General features: G+C 46.3%; 1 protein-coding gene across 4 annotated transcripts in view; it reads right to left on the bottom strand.

Moving 5' to 3' along the window:
* Window positions 1–15049, bottom strand: part of EPB41 (erythrocyte membrane protein band 4.1) — a 95500-nt gene that overhangs the window by 52157 nt on the left and 28294 nt on the right. The window lies entirely within an intron of this gene.

Here is a 15049-nt window from a genome sequence, read left to right as displayed (position 1 = left end):
GAAAAATGTCAAATGAAAAGGTTTCCAAACAACATCTATAATGGAGAGCAGATTTCCTCAGAGCTTGTGCTATTAAGCTGATGCAATGTTTATTTCAACTTTAGCCTAGGCTGTTGACACAAAAAAATGGAAATCACATGAGAAGAATATCTATTTAAGGTACAAAGAGGACCCAAAATAATCATGCTTTAGAGGGGATAGAACTAATCTTTGCGCACCGTATCACATGTATCTGCAGCAATAAATTGCCACTGCTTACACTGAGCAAATAGCATATAATCCAATATGCCTCAATCCCCAGCCCGAGCTCAGTGTATAAACATTTGCTCAAAATACACACTTAAAATTAAGAAACATTTCAAGATGTCATCCTCCTACATATTACTGCATTCATCAACTTTAATTTAACTCATCCTGACTGCTAAAAGAACCAGAGTGCTTGAAGGAGAAAAGCCCTCCCAGCTCTTCAAAGGACTTTCCCCTTCCGTTTAATGCAAACATTTCATATTATTTCTAACACCATGGTAAAATCAGCACAGCATCACAGACCTTCCCTGAATTTGTTTCTGCAGCAACACAAATTTCCTGAGGTTACAGGGTTTGGTTTGGGGTTTTGTTGGGTTTTTTCACTTGGACTCAGCCCCAACAGCGTTGGGGACAAGCTGCAGGGCTCATTTTAGCATGGTCTCCTGAAGAAGCAGAAGACAGAATTACTCTCCACTCACCATCTACCCTCTGTGAGCTGCTCTGGGTATTTCCAAACCCAATGGAGTAGCAGAGCCCACTGAAACAGCAGCTTCCAACCTGCACTGAAGAAACAGACACCCAAGAAGAGAACCTGCATCATGAGCAGCCAGTGGACCAGGGATGCTACATGGTCGAGGGTGCCCAAACCCAGATGTGCCTGCGATCAGTTTGCAGATGGCAGCATACGTGTGACTTGTTCCTGCAGTTCTTACTTCTGCTCCCTCTCCTCCTGTAATCCTTTGCCACCCATTAGCAACCCATGGCTCCTACTGCAGAGAACCCCAGCCACTATGCAGCCAGTTTCTGCTCCCCAAGAACTCCTAGAGATGCCACAAGGCAGTGAAGAGGCCAAGGACTCTGTTCAGCCAAACACCCATCACCCCAAACCCACTATGCCAGCACCAGGGCAAAGCTCCCAATGCCCCAGCACACACAGAATGAAAGGGATGTTCTGCAAGCCTGTCCCACCACAATCACACACCAGCAGCCAGCTCCCTCAGGCACCAGCTATTGGAGCAGCCTGCTTTGTTGTTGCTTCTCACTGTGTTTGGTTTGAATAAATACATTTGTAGGAATCGTTATCAAAACACACAACATTAGACGAGTTGCTCTTCAAACCAAAAAGGCAGAACCAAAGCTTTAGAGATGACGTTAGTGGGGAGGGCACAGCTGAGGAGCAGCTCTTATCGGCTGCAGGAAGCCCCAGGGACAGTCCACAAAGGAACATTTCCTCTGGATGTACTTTTCTCTCTTTAAACACCAACAGCTTGAAACAAGATTTGTTGACTTGTTTACATTTCAAAGCCACAGTCATGGACCTTTCCTGGCGCAGGAAGGTGCGTCTGGCTGGCAGTGAGCGAGCAGACTTCTCCTTGTCTTTCCTCCCTTTCCCAACAACCACACTTCAGCTCAGCCAGATCCCCTCAGCAGCACTGGGGATGCAGAGGAGCCCTCAATAAACACTTCATAGCAGCCAGCACCAATAACTCACTGGGTACAGCAAACATCTTGCTGTGAGACCTGAGTGCACTGCTCCAATGCATGCACTCCTGGCTGACTCCCTCCCTTGGAAGTTTTATGCTCAGAAATTATTTCCCCTACATTCATTATCAAAACCGAAGAGATTCATAAGTAAGTAACATAACTGGGAGGTTGTCCGTGGCAAGGGGGTGGAAGGAGATGATCTTTAAACCTTCCAACCCAAGCCAGTCTGTGATTCTGTGATTATACATTGAAGAAAAGGGCCTTTCCTGCAAGGAGATGGGTGCCAAATGGCATTTTGTTTCCAATCCAGCCCACAGCAGAGCAGACACAAAGAGCGAGGTCCCCATTCCATTGCTCTTCAACCCATCCCTTGGAGAAAGCACTGCCCACAGCCAAACTGCAAGCAGGTTTTTATTTAAATTAAATTTTCTTCCCTTGCTATTCCATAAGGCGATTCTGCTGAGCCAGCAGGTGCCTCGGGAGCTCCCTGAATGCTGGAGGAAGATGCTCTGCTACTGTATGAGCACTCAAGCAGTGCTGTTAACCTTCTGCTCTGAACTGTCACATCGTAAATACTTCATTTGGAGGGGCTTTCGTTGGTAGAGGCTGAAGGTTTGATGTCAGACAGCCTGTGAAAGGCAGCCTCTTCACAAGTCTGGAGTGGAGGTGTTAAACACTATGGAAATTAGCAAACTACAACAAAACTCAGATATGAACCCAGAGAGAGATTTCAGAGTAACAATCTCATCACAAAAGAATACAAGTATATATTTATATATAAGGATTTTTAATCTGAAGAACATTCTCCAGATAAGGCAGCTTTGGCAACTGGAAGCAACCTGAAGAGAAAGGTGTTAAATACTTCCACAGCAGAACACAGGCCAGGCACATCTGCACCATGGGGTGACCTCCCACTGGCAACATTCCACCTCATCTGAACTGGAGCAGCCTCCAGGGTGAACCTGGACCTCCTCAAGAATGTCGGTGCTTTGGTGATGAAGAGGGACTCCACAGATCTTCTCTCAAAAGGCATCCTCAACTCTTAACACCAAACGTCAAAACAAAACAGTGCAGGGGCACCTCCTGAACCTGCTGTATCTGCAAAGACTCTACAGCCCCCCATCCTCACTGCTTATCCTTCTTTCTGGCCAAGGACACAGCTGTAGGGAACACACAGTATCTCCCTGGGCTTGGTGTAGTTCATACATACTCATCTCTCTTTCCTGCATCAAAATCCTTGAAACAAAACAGACTGAAAAGGTGCACAAGTGCTCATTGCTCACCATGCTCCTAACATATATGGTTCAATGATAAAATCATGGAATGCTTTGGGTTGAAGGGACCTTAAACTCATCTCATTCCAACCCCCTGGCATTGGCAGGGACACCTTACACTAGACCAGGCTGCTCCAAGCCCCATCCACCCTGCACTAATTATCTGGTGAGCAGATGATGGCTAAACTCAGTTTCATCCCTACATGGCTCCATGGGTTCTGCTCTTGCAGACATCATAAGACAACCCCAATCTAAGCCAAACCATCCTCATTTTCCATGCTGCACAGACACACAGAGACTTATCTAAAAGATTTTAGAGTAGCTCAACACACTGCAACAGCTCCATGTTGAGAAAGCCTTCAATCCTCAAGAGAATGGTAAATTCCTCCTTTAGGGTGCCTGGGCTCTGGAAGGTTCTCATTAAGTGGTGGCACCTGAGTTCCCTGGAAATGACAGTGCTGCTCATTTGGGCTGTTCCATGACAAGTTACAGAGGCTCAATGAAACAGGCAAGTTTAGATAAGTCTGTCACTCTCTCCTACCTGTCAGCCTACTTCAGTCTCTCTTATTTAGGCACCCAGTAAGTTTAGCAACAGTAAACGGAAGCTATGCTGAAGGAAGGAAGGGTTAATTAGAAATCAGGAAGAAATTCCTGCCTGAGAGGCCCTGACACAAGTTACTCAAAGAAGCTGTGGCTGCCTTTGGACCCCTGGAAGGGTCCAAGGCTAGGCTGGATGGGGCTTGGAGCACTCTGGGACAGTGGAAGGTGTCCTTGCCCATGGCAGGGGTGGGATGACATGGGCTTGAAGGTTCCTTCCAACTCAAACCAGCCTGTGATTCTGTGAAAAATCTAACTTATCCCTGTTTCCAAGCCTGGAAAAATGATTTATGGCTTATGTCATAACTTAATTCCCAGTGGCTTAGTCTTTCAGAGAGAGAAGAAAAGGACTGTCCATGGGGAAGGTTCAGTTCTTGGAAACACAAACTGTCTTGCAGAGATGCCTAACACCAGATAACGGGTGGGACAAACTGTCTTGACATTGCTACACAGAAATGTGTGGCTTCACTGAACACTGCTGCTCCAGCAAGAGCTGGAGATAATGATAAGACAGAAATTTCTGCTAAAAATAGGCAAAAATCAAATAGTTTCAGCAACAGTGAAACAGGGTTTCTTTAAAATGCATTCCTTCCTGTTTCATAATGTGTGTGAAAATCACATAATTCACCAGGGAAACTACACAGAATGCTGCTTGAAATAGAGAGCACAGCCTGAAAATTCAGTTTTGTCAAGACCTTGTGCACGTGCAACAAACCTGTGGGTGGGAGAGGAGGAAACTGCAGCTGCCACCAGCACGACTCACTCCACGTGTGTGTTATGTGTCCTACATGTGATTTTTACTACGGTAAAGAAAACATTGGATAGAGCTTAAAGCAACCTCATCTAATGGAAGGTGTTCCTGGCTATGGCAGGGGAGTGGAATGTGATGGACTTTAAGGTCTCTATCAACCCAAACCAGTCTGGGATTCTATGACCATAGCAGAGAGCTGTTTGCTTGGGGGTTTCAAACAAGGTAAGAAATTCAAATGCAATAAAATAAGCCTCTCAACAGAAATTCAAACAACTTTAAAATAATCTAAAGACTCAGAACCTTTCAGAATTTATTTAATACATTTCATTAAAGGAATAATTAGTGCTGACATTTTATAACCCCTCTTACAATTAACATGCCTCATCTTTCTGTGCTGGTACTTTGGATCATGAACATAAAGGATGCAGTCACTCAGCCTGACCTGGAGGGTAACAGGAGACTTCAGGAGCCTTACCGAACAGGGGAAAAATAAACCACCCAACACAACACAGATGGCGCATTACAGCTGCCCGGATTTAATTCTCACCAGACCAGCCCTGGTAATCTACTGCATGTCGGCAGCACCATGCCCCTCTCCCATCTCCTGCTATCATACAGCTTTCCTATTTAAATGAGGGCAAAAATAGTAGCTCACCATCTGTTGAAAGCAAATCATTTATGTCAAATTGAAGACTGGGCTTATAAAATGACCTGACTAAATGGAGCAGTGAGTGCATTACAAGCAAAGGAAGCTGGAGAGCTCCTCCTCCGTATCCTCAAAAATCCTCCTGGATGGTACAGAATTCCTTACGTGGAAATTAATGGGTTTTGCTTATTGGTGAAGTGCTGAAATTTAAATGAAAACATGTACCTGTCACTGGGGCCTTGTCTAAAGCAATGGGTTTGGAAAGGCTGCCTGTGTGGGACCTGTCTCGAAAACTCACTTGAACTTGGAAGAGTTGGACCCAGAACAGAGACACAGAGAAGACACATGCACCAGATTGCCAGTAAAATCAAGCTGCTCATAGACTATCCCTCCTCCCACTGCAACGCAGTAGCTGGCTAAGAAGACCAAGGAAACCATCAGTTTAATACAAGTGCTGTTTCCTATTCAGTAGCAAGCAGTAACACTGGGGCTCCCTTCCCCTCTGCAGCAGAGGCCGGAGCAGAAAAAACATGGTTTGATCTCAAACACACAGTGCCTGACAGGGCTGCTTCTCCAGAAACAAGCCTCCAAACCCCCCTGGAGGACACAGTGGCTCAGCCTGGCAGGCAGCAGTCGCTCCAAAACCATCCTTTGCCGAAAGAGCCAGTATCTGCCCGACCTGGCGGAGGGAGGGAGGGATCCATCCAAGCCCATCCCCACCCTACAAGCAGCTCAGCCCCTGTGTGGTGCAGATAACATTCTGGGGCTGCTCCCTCCACCACCCTCTCATGGAAACAGGGAGCACGGGCACCCAGCAGGCGCCAGAAATCTGTGCAAAGGAAAGCAGCGGAACAGTGCTTACAAAAGCACCATGAGTGAGCCACTCCATCACAGGGAGGCAATGGCAAGGACAGGCTCCATCCCAGCAGGTCACTCCATCACAGCCACTCCTGACTCCGCACCGAAGGAATACCTGTGGTGGCGATGACAGCACAGCAGACATGACAATGCCACCGCTGTGTGTGACGATGGCTCTCCCTGCAGCAGCATTCCATCTTGTTAAAGCAACAGTTCAACAGAAATAAGCAATAGCTCTCCATCAACTGAACAGGAGGATTTTTTCCATGAATTATTCATAAGGTGGTTTTTTTCCTGACTGAACACAGATGTGTTTACTTACACTGTGCCTCATTTACACTCAAGGTTTAACATAACAGGGCTCATATTGTTTCCTTACAGTTTCCCAAGAACGTTGAGTAAAGCACTTTTTGTTTTTGTTGCTCTCCCTTTGGCTGCTTCCAAACCAAAGCTATAATTAGAAGCCCCAAGGGCCCTGCACGCTCCTTTGATAAAGAGCTGCCTGCTGGATAAATACAACCCCTGCACACAGATACACATACACGCACACAGAGAGGCACCTGCCAGGATGAACCGCTGCTGCACCAAGAGCCAGAAGGATGTTTGATGCTAAAGCCTCTTAACAGGCTCCATCACTGACTGTCCCAGTTCACAAACATGGGCTGCTCCTCCCCTGTGTGCCAGGGACATCGCACTTAAGCGCTTCATTTGTTACTTCATGGGTGAATGCAATTTGCATTCATCCAAGTGCCTCAAATATATCTACCACACCCTGGTACAACGCCCCAAATTCATTAAAAATAACCATGATCACACAGTTATTTGGATGCTATTAGCACACATGAAATGTGCAATATTTGAACTATCTGAGGGAACCACTTACAGGAAGGGCTGGAAGAACAAGCACTAGACTTGTTCTCTGCCGTGCCTTCATGAAAGCTGGCTGAAAAAACTGGATGAAAGTGTCCTCAACCTCAGCTTTCAGCTGGGGTTACTGCTTCAAAATTGCCATCAAATATCACAGAATCTTAGAATGGCTTGGGTGGGAAGGGACCTGAAAGCCTATCTCGTTACTCCCCCTGCCATGGGCAGAGACAGCTTCCACTATCCCAGAATGCTCCAAGCCACATCCAGCCTGGCCTTGGACATTTCCAGGGATCCAGGGAAAGCCACAGCTTCTCTCGGCAACCTGTGCCAGGGCCTCACCACCCTCCTGGCAAAGAATTTCTTCCCACTATCCCACCTAATCCTGCCCTGAGGTCATTCCTCTTTATTCTCTCACTATCTGCCTGTGTAAAAAAGTCGATCTCCCTCCTTTTTATAAGCCCCTTTAGGCACTGCAAGGGGCTCTAAGGTCTCCCTGGAGCTTTCTCTTCTCAAGGCTGAATATCCACAATTCCCTCAGCTTGTTAAGGACACTTAAGTTAGTCACTACACTATCCTAAGCTGATTTCAAGACCTTTTCTTCTGACAGCAACACTCCAAATATATTTAATGCAGAGAAAACATCATTCTCCCCCACAAGAGCCTGCAGTGAGGGAAACTCCCAGGACATGGTGCCTAATCCAGTGGTGCCTGGGCCTGCCCAGGGGTGCAGCAATGTGGTTTTATGCTGTTTGAATGAGTTTTAAGAAGTTGTACCAGCTTCAGGCTGAGTTGATTTAGCTGGTTTGCTCTCACATGTTCACTGCTACCATCAAGCAGTGAAATGAGGCCTGCAAGGTAACTAAAATTACCATTACAGTAATTATCAGCCTGAACACTGCACTTTTAAAGATTAATGACCCTTACCTAGGAGTGCAGGAAGGCACTGGCCAGCTGCAGATCATTTACTAAATTCCTCAGTTCTTAGTTTTCTGGCAAGCCCCAGCCCCTTACACCTGCAGAGCAACACAGGGGATGATGAAGCTGGAGATCTCCTCAGCATCCACCAGCATGGAACGAGCCACATACAGCACAGACATGGATGCCAGCTACGGAGACACAACTGGGACAGCAAAAACTCCAAGGAGCCCAAGGGAATGAGTCAGCGAGCAGGGGGGTTGTGAAGCTGCATTTTGCTGTGTGGGTACAAACGCCGCAGGTATCAGCACACAGCAGCCTGTGCTGCTCCTGAGCTGGAGGAAGGCTTTGTTTCAGGAAGGCCCATCCTTTTCTGAAGTCTCCTCTTCTTTCAGGGCTCAGCATCGCATGCAACAGCACAGAGAAGGAGAAGAAACCCACTCCCACCAAAAACTTCAAGCTGTAAACTCCCAGTATCACAGAAAGAACCCAACCTTCAACAACTTGAAAATTCACAAGATCAGGCAGCTTGGTTTTAGAGCCCACTAAGAGCTAATTGAGGTCCCCCATCAAAAGCAGCAGCAAAAGCCCACTCCAAGCTGACTGCAGCTCCCCCAAGGCACATAGCAATGAGGGATGCAAACTGGGATGCTGCTGACCTTGCCTCAAGACTGGGAACAGCAAAGCATCTTCTGTGGGCACTATGCACAGGAGGGAGGTAAGGAGACACCTCCTCCAGAAAGCTGCCCTCTTTTTTTTTTCTCCCTTTTAAAAAAATATTGCAGGTGATGGTTAAACTTTGCACCACTCCCAGGAAAAAACCCCATGGGGACGATCCTACTGCATATATGTAGACTCCTCTCTATGCCCAAGAAGAGCAGGCAAACATCCAAATCCTGGGTGTAACCATGTTCCCAACAGACCAGGTCCACAGGCAACAGGCAGAAAACCAGTCACTCAGCTGGTCCCCCAAACACTCAGAGCCAGGAATCAGAAGCTGTTTGTAAAGCCTCAAGGTACTGATTCCATTTGACTGGGACAAACTCCAGAGGCACCAGGGACCCAGAAGGATGTTGCCCCAATGAATGCAGCACCAGAAGAGCACTGCATGTCCCAGGAACATGCTTGGGCACTTCACAACACCTCCATAGGGATGGTTTTCTTCCCAGCTTTCCTGCTCGTGACGCTCAGTGACCACAAAGTCACCCTTGACCCTGGAGTGGCTCCACGAGCCAGGTAGCAAAGGAGAAGATGGTTCCTGGAAAATCACAGTGGGTTTTATAACACCTTCCACACAGAGGATGTTCTTCAGAATCCCTCCAGGGATCCTGCACCACAGGGCAGATGACACCCACTCTGAGTAAAAAAACAGTGGGATATCAGTTGTTGGATTAATTAGACATCCTTGTTGGTAGTCCCCATCCCATAACAAAGTCATTCTCCTCTTAGCAAGGCTAGGGAGAAGCCCTCAGTGAGCACAGCTTCCTAGTATTTCCATTGCACAATGTTCTTCGTCCTCTATTGGCACAATTTGGCCTGCAAAAAGCACCTCATGGATGCCTAGAGGTTCTGCCCTCACACACATCCCACTTCAACACAACAAGATCCCACAGCACCATCCAGAACAGCCAAAGAGCTGGGGATGGGTACCAAGATGGTAGGAGACACTAGGACACCAAACTAATATGGGGTGACACAACTGTCAGCTTCCCAAGGCTGCACCCCAGCATGTCTGGCAGGGATAAAAATCCTCCCATCCCCAGCAGGAACAGGCACCAAACAGAGAGGGAGTGTGAAGCAGCAATTAAGTACCGTCATGTACAGTCAGCAGTCAGTTATGGCATGTAGCAGAGCAGCTAAGTCCTGTCACCTCCCAGAGCTGCTCCTTTCATGAGCACAGGGACTGCAGCAGAACCCCTCTCACCCCCACAAGATTCAGCCTCCGGCTGTTTCCACCAGTCTGTTTTTTCCATCCAGCAGTGGAATCAGGCAGCTTTCGTTTTTAATCCCCTTAATTAGGGGTGTGCAGCAGTCTTCATTCCTTAATTACATTCATTGACACATCTGATGCAACACATTTGCAAACAACCATTTTCACTGAAGGTGGCTTTGAATCAAAATTGCTGTTGAATTCTCACACTGGCTGTGCAGTGTCACCAATGGGGAGAAGACACAACATGGCGTTCTGGATGCTTTAACAAGACACACAGCTTGGAAATGCTATTTTCATTAAACAATCACCTCTTTCTTTGGCAGAGCAGACAAATCACTGGCAGTCTGAGATTTCAGAATGGGAGTGCAGCTCTCAGAAGTTTACAGCAAAAAAGTGACCATTTAAAGCAATCCTCTCCAATACTGACCCATGGGATGGAGGGACAGCCTATTCTGATTATTTTGGTCCATCATCGCTCAGTAGCTCAGTTAAAGGCAGACAATGGGGATGCTCCATTTCAGCTGCTCAGCTGTCAGGAATCCCTTTGATCCTCTGGGACAGCAAACACTCAGTGAGCACTTTATCACCCCCACTTCTGCTGCAGAATGAAAATAAAGATGCTGACACCTTCTGCCTGCCCACAGAGCCATAGCAGCATTATCCCACAGGGAGCCTGCACTCACTCCTGCTTTGAATTACTGCCCCAGATCCCATCCTGATGCACTAATGGCTCACCAGGGCACAGCAGCTGAGCTCCAGCCAGCAGCCTGGCCTATAAGCAGCAGGAAACAGTGAACAGGATATTAAACACCACCATGGGGGGAAGGGAGAGCACTGATTTAAAGAATGGGATGAATGATAAGACGATATTGTGAGGGTTTTTTCACCACTGGAGACCCAAGTAAGGATCCATGCTGGTTCCGGCAGCACACTCTGCTCAGCTCCAGCATCAGCCCAGAGTCATTGCAATTATTTGCATGGAGGAAATGTACGCAAACATTGCTTTCTTCAGACTACAGAAAGGAAAAGGAAGTTGTGTTCACCCTCAATACAGCAGGGAGGGGTCAGAAATGCACTTTGCACCCACGTTCAGGGGCTGTTTGCTCATATTTTTGGTTGCCGCCCTCCTTTCCGCGCTGGTTGGGTTGGTGTGGGAGGCTGTTGCAGGTTGTGATTTCACTGAACAAACACCAGCACGTTCCACCAGCTCTCAAGAGGTATTTTCTACCTCTTCAATGCCCAACTTTGCCTCCCAGCACACCACAGCAGGATTAGTGCAGAGCATCACACTGGTACTCCTGGATGGCCCTTGTGTTTCTGAACAAAACACCACAGCACCTTCCCCTCCAGCCACGCTTAATCCTGCTGATCTAAACACTGCTCCACCCAGGAGCTCCATGGACAACATGCACTAAAAGGATCTCTCCTACCCTCCTGTCTGGCTGCACCAGACCTGCTCTTTCTTCCACCACCCCTGCTTTTTCTTCCACTACCCCCTGATTCCCTCCAACCTTCCCCCCACTTCCAAGGGCTGTCCAGGATCCCCTTCCCCACCAACTCACACTTTTCTCTCCAGTCCTCTCCCTTTTATCCTGTATTACACACCACACAGGGAGGAGTTTAGCACCCCTGAGGCCATTAAAGGGAGCGTGGTTATGAAGTCAGGTGGGCATGTGCACTGGGGAAACTGGGACAGCACTTGGAAGCTGTAAACCAGCTTTCTCCACTCCCATCAGTGCCAATGCAACCTGCCATGGCACAGCCAGGACACTGCTCGCCACCAACCAGCTGAGAAGACAGTTTCCAACTGTTTTAACATTGCAATATTTTAAAATAAACGAAGAGCCAATAAAGACAAAATATATTCTATAGTAGGGATAAAGCATATGCAGAAAACAGTAGCTGGTTTAATTTTTTCCCTAATAAAATAAATTGTACATGGGGCTAGTGGTGCTTTGTGGATAAGCTACTGGCCTTATATACACAATTTAGCATCCCATTTGTACTTATTTTATGAGTTAGGTCTCAAAATAATCCTTATTTTATGCAAAGTGTGTGCTTGCGTGTATACACATAAACCCCCAATAATACAGTGGTGGTAGGAACAACCACATGTTTTTTTTTGGAGAAGCTTTGCTTATTTTTCCCTTTTTTATATATAAATCCTTGTTGTGCAATTGCTTCATGCACAGCTGAAGCCGCACTCAGCCTAAGAGTGCTTCATCCAGCTGAAAGCTCCACAAACTCACAGGGACTCAGTGTACCTCAGGTATTTATCAAGTATCAAAAGCAAGAGCAAATTAAGAATGAACCATATTATTCTCAGTATTTTTGATCCAGAATCAATTGGTCTTGTTCAGTACTGAGGAATAAATGGAGAGCCTCAGCTAAAATTATGCTGCTAAAGGGCTGAGAATCTCACAGTCACAATTCCAGACAAGTGAGCCACTCTTTTCACTGTGCTGCTGACAGCAGGAGCCACACAACAATATTGCTGAAATCCACATTCACGCAACACAAGAGAATAAAATGCCACACAGATCCTCTTTTCTGCAGGCTCTGGTGATACCATTGTTTGGGTTAAAACTGCCATAAGAAGACCCTTCAAACAAGGCCAGGGTGAAAGAGTAGAGAGAGCAAAAAGCATCAGTGAGCTCACCCAGGTGCCCCAGCCAAACCCACTCTTTGGTTCTCCAATAAATATATTCTTAAACCACCTCCTTTGCACTTCCTTCAGGTTCTCTTTCTATACACACAATCTGAAGGTAAATAGTCACCTGTTCCTCTCTAAGATGAAAACAATGAACATACAAATGAGGACTAAGCAGGTTGAGCTAGCTGGGAGGCAACCTCCTCGCCAGTAAGCTGCGAACAGGGCAATACAGAAAATAAAAGTAGAGAAATGGGAACCCTTGCAGTGGCAAGAAGTGTAGTTTAAGAGTAAACAGCAAAAACAAGACAGAAACAAATGCAATGAGCTGGTCTCTGGTTAGGACATCGGTGCACAGCCTGAGCTCACTCCAGCTTCCCAGCTAAACAAGCTACAAAAACTCTTTAGAAGTGAACTAAAACTCCACAACAGGAACATTTCATTCTCTTATTCCTAAGCATGGGAGATGTTTAAAAAGCATCTGCCTTACCAGGCTGTGTCCCCTGTTCAGCACCCAGGGAAGGAGAAGAGAACCTGCCCTGCCCTGCAGGCTTTGGTTCACTGCTTGGCCTTCAAAGCGCCTGCGTTGAGCACAGACCTCACTGGTGTCACCGCCATGTGGATTTGCCGTTTCCCAGGCATTTTACCTGCTGACATTACAACCGCAAGCCTGCTTGTTTTATTAAATCGTGCTCCTACTCTTAAGCTACCATCCAATTACTGCTCCCAATTACTTGGCGCTCAAGAGCCGACATTAATTACAGAGTACCCTGCAAACACGGCTGCTGCCTGCTGAACTGCACAGAGCTGAAGCATCCAAGACCAGTCTCTCCTCTAGGAAAAGAAACAGAGATTCCTGGTCTCAGTGGTGGATTAACAGTCCTGAGCATCAAGAGCAGTTTTGGTGAAACGGACCATGAGCATCACAGCCTCAATGCCCCGATTTCAGCGACCCTTTGGATCCCCCAAGTATCCACAGCAATAAATCTCCATTTTCCCCTATGGGATTCAACAAAACACAGCACCATTCAAGCCTGGGGATGTTAACCCAGAAATCTCCAGGATTAAGGTCACACACCAGCAACAGCAGCCAGTGCTGTATAAATGCCCATGAGATTTTAAGCACCTTGGCAAAGCACTCAAAAAGAAGGATGAAGAACCCAAACTATGAGAGAAATGCCTGTCTACTGTGGCCCTTCAAGCACAGGTAACTTTATAACAAGAACTGTGCGGTTCAGGCATTAATAACAGACAACTCCCTGTGCAGAGCCCAGGGACACAAGAGTACAGCGTGAGCCTTTGGGAAGAGCACAGAATACCCGTTTACCTTCACACATTGGCCTCTGCAGACAACAGTATAACAAGGTATTTTGCAACTCACACTGCTCAGATTTAATAATCCCCCTAAATTCTGACCTCTTTTTTTACTTTCTAAAAATAGATCTTTATTGCACAATGTACTGATGCAGTGCCACTTGCATGAAAGAGCAATATGCCAGAAGGCAACAGCACTTCACCTTGAATATTTACTTATTTTTAAATTGAATATTCGATTTTTTTTTGTCAAAAATGTGTTACCCTTTGCATGGTGCAGTGCACTTTCAAAGTGTTTCACTAACAGCACTGCAGAACTCAGTCTTGACAACAACAGGGAAGATCAGTGCTAGACATCTAAATACAAGAGGAAAAATAAAGAGGTGAATAACTCTGTGCCTCACTTCTGCTCCCAGACCTTGCCCAGCACAACTTTTAAGAAAAATCCATGTTGTAGCACTGGGGCGGGGAACACCATGGTGGCTTGAACTGCTCACACCAGGGACATGCCTGCCTGGGGACACAGGGAACACGTCCCACATCTGGGATAGCATCAGTCAAGTACTGTGGAGCAGCAGAACATGCTTCCATAACCCACAACGTATTTCACATTAAGAGCAGCAATTAAATCAATTAGTGGTCACCCAGCAAGCTTTACGGAACTTCATTTTAAGCAGCAAAACCAACTTCCAGCACGGCTTAAATTAGGAAGGTGCCACACAAGCATACACATACTCATCCCATTGGGAAATCAGGAATGGCTGCATAGGCTTCTGCTGCAGGTGAGTTATACCAAACACTTCATTAGTACCACATGGGTAGATCTCAGACTCCAAATGAAACATACACATCTCCATTTATAGTGATTCAACCCAAAAAAGCCAATCCTCCAACTAAAATGCAAGGGCTACATCCATTTTTCTCCAGAGTAAGAGCACATCACATACACGATCACTGCAAAAGTCAGCAGGGACTGTGCTGGATACCACACTGGCTAATTACTTGTGTGACAAATTACCAACTTCAAAATCAAATATCTGCATAGCTCCAAGCTGAATTTTTTTCCATTTTGCTTTTTTTTTTTCCAATTCACATTTTTTAAAAACTATAATTCACTGCTTGTAGCAGCAAAAACATTTTTTTTTTTTAAACACAGCAATAAATTTCAAGCCTGTTTCTCAAAGCACATTAAAAAGAGCTCATCACTGCCGATACCAAGAGGTCTGAATCTTTTTGTGTCTGGGAATCAACTCTTAATTTTAAGTTTTCACAAAGCCTGTTTTCCTGTTTTCAAGAAACTTGCCCCATCTTGAGCTCTAGTGACTCATCCCCAGACATCTCTGACTTACAGCACCTGAACTGACTGCACCCATGAAACACTTTGTGACTAGGCAAAACCACAGCCCATAAGTGGGAAAGCAGGGCAAGGAGATTAACTCAGAAAAACAGACAAAAACTGCACGTTCCTCAGTCATTGTTTCTTCTGGAGGTGTGGAACTGAGCAACTACTAGG

The sequence above is a fragment of the Passer domesticus genome, chromosome 24, assembly GCF_036417665.1.
Source record: "Passer domesticus isolate bPasDom1 chromosome 24, bPasDom1.hap1, whole genome shotgun sequence".
NCBI classification, from domain to species: domain Eukaryota; kingdom Metazoa; phylum Chordata; class Aves; order Passeriformes; family Passeridae; genus Passer; species Passer domesticus.
The sequence above is the reverse complement of the archived record's forward strand: the minus strand, read 5'-3'. Positions and strand labels throughout refer to the sequence as shown.